The sequence below is a fragment of the Sinocyclocheilus grahami genome, unplaced genomic scaffold, assembly GCF_001515645.1.
Source record: "Sinocyclocheilus grahami isolate Dianchi unplaced genomic scaffold, SAMN03320097.WGS_v1.1 scaffold832.1, whole genome shotgun sequence".
NCBI classification, from domain to species: domain Eukaryota; kingdom Metazoa; phylum Chordata; class Actinopteri; order Cypriniformes; family Cyprinidae; genus Sinocyclocheilus; species Sinocyclocheilus grahami.
The window spans coordinates 446,775-449,274 of record NW_015506011.1 but is presented as its reverse complement, the minus strand read 5'-3'; positions in this window follow the sequence as shown (position 1 = coordinate 449,274).

Below are 2,500 nucleotides of genomic sequence, written 5' to 3'. Positions count from 1 at the left end.
ATTAAAACAAAATATCAATAAATATCCGCCGATGGGATCAGAAAACTAAAATTCATTCAAAGGGAAAACAAGTTTTCACACATTGACAGATATTCTTTTTTCAAGCATAAACTCACCTTATTTTGTTTAATGTATCAAATGTGTCAAGTAAACCTTGATTTAAAATCCCCTCAGTAAAAACCTTCAGAATAGACAGAAATAAAACTGTAAAATTTGGTGTATGTAAGTGCTGCTGAATTTTTCCCTTAAAAGATATGATTTGCAACTACAAAAGTCTACAAGCGCAAATAGATGCAGTGCAATGAAATAAACACTGCAAAAATGTTGATCCAGTGTTCCGATTTATGTATGCAAATGTGTGAATTTTTAATTATGTAGTGCCTCATTTGCATATGTAAAAAAATCTCATCTCATGTTTTTGCGATTCTTAAGGTAATCAAAACACACAAAAACATGTTTTGATTAATGTTTTGGTTACACTTTATTTTAAGGTGTCTTTAATTATACACTTAAGTACTGAGTAATATTAATTAACTACATGTACTTACTATATGGTTAGTGTTATGGTTTGTACTTGCATGTAATTATGCATAATTAATTGTTAATTTAATAGTAAGCATATGTAACATGTGTAACAAGGACACCTTAAAATAAAATGTTACCAATGTTTTAAATAAAAAATTAAAGTCAGCGGGTTCCAGCAGTAATATTGGATTTTTACTGTTTCACAAAAGAAAGTCATCAAGGTCTGGATTTACGCGAGGGTCGTCATAATTAATTTAAAGGATGGCATTGGCAGTCTGCTGATTGCAGCGTGGCACTGGGAGGTAAAACCAGGAAAACTTCCTCCATTAAGTGCTTAGTTTAATCCACTTATGGACGGCAAGCCATTGATAAAAGTGAAATTGAGCTGAGCATTAAAAACAACAGTATAGGAAAAACCCGCCTCAGGAATAAGAGCTTAATTATCCTCGAGCCCATGTGAGGTCTGACCGCCGTTAACCTCCGCTGGCCGGGAATGTCACATATGAGCATTTAGTGCTGGCTGTACAGGATCTCCCTCATTATGCAGAAATAAAGGTTTTATTGTACCGTTTAGACACGCTCTTATTGTCCATCCAGAACAATTCACTGCCTTTATAAGTCCAGCACTACAGCCACACTCGTTCAGACCGACTTTAACTGTTGAGCCACATCTCCAGCTGTTATCTTGTCCAAAAAAATGAGACACCTACACTCTTAAAAATAAAGGTGCTTCACGATGCCATAGAAGAACCTTTTTGTCTAAATGGTTCCATAAAGAACCTTCAACATCTGAAGAACCTTTCTGTTTCACAAAAGCTTCTTTGTGGTGAAAGAAGGTTCTTCAGATTATAAAAAGGTAAGAAAGAGATGGTTCTTTAAAGAACCTTTGCCTGAATGCTTCTTTGTGGAACCAAAAATGGTTCTTCTATGGCATCGCTTGAAGAGTGTAAGAACGTCTTATGTAACGTCCTCTCTTGAAGAACCTTTTGAAGCACCTTTATTTTTAAGAGTGTAAGAACGTCTTATGTAACGTCCTCTAAAAAAAATCATTTTCAACATTTCTCCTAATGACACTGAACTTCCTTTACATCATCTACTCAAGCAATTTACAAAAACTAGGTAATGTTATTCATGCATACAAAGCTAATTCAGAAGATTGTTGTAATCTTTAGTTTTAGATATCGATCAAAGTATGGATAGGTCTCTACTAGCTTTGCACATTTTAGTGTCATTGACACTGCAAAAAATGATTTTCTTACTTACAAATATCTACAGCATTCTTAAATCAAGATAGATTTACTTGAGAAGCTAAATGATTTGAGAAGGTAATTGATTAGGTAATAAATTAATTAAAAGGTATTAGGCCTTTATTAATGAAAAATTAATCAAAATGAAGTATTCATTTAAGTGTTTTGCTTAAATCAAGAAAAACAATCTTGTTTTCTCTCTAAATTAAGTTTACTTTTTGGACCCCATTGGCAGAGTTTTTTTTTTTTATGCAAAAACCCACTTAATTTTGATTTATTTTTCAGAATACTAGACCTAACATCTTAAATCATTTCACTTCTCGAGTAGATGTATTTTGATTTAGACATTTTGTTTAGATATTTGCACTAAAACAAGACAAAAATACCAAAGAAGGAAATCGTCTTTTGCAGTAGAGATACTATTTTAGTTTTTATTCATATTTTGAATTAGTTCTTATTTTGATATTTTCCATTTTCATTTCAATTTTGCTTAACGTTTTGGTCATTTTTGTCACTTTTATGATTTGTTTTTTAGTGTTTACGAATTTTTATTTCATTTTCAAAGTTAAACTAAATGAAAAATGTTGATAAATATGTTTCATGGTTTTTTAATTGTATTTTATTGTAACACTTTAAAATAAGGTCACACTAGTATGCATATTTAACTAACATGAAATAACAATGAGCATTACATTTGTTACAGTATTTATTAATATTTGTTTACTTTA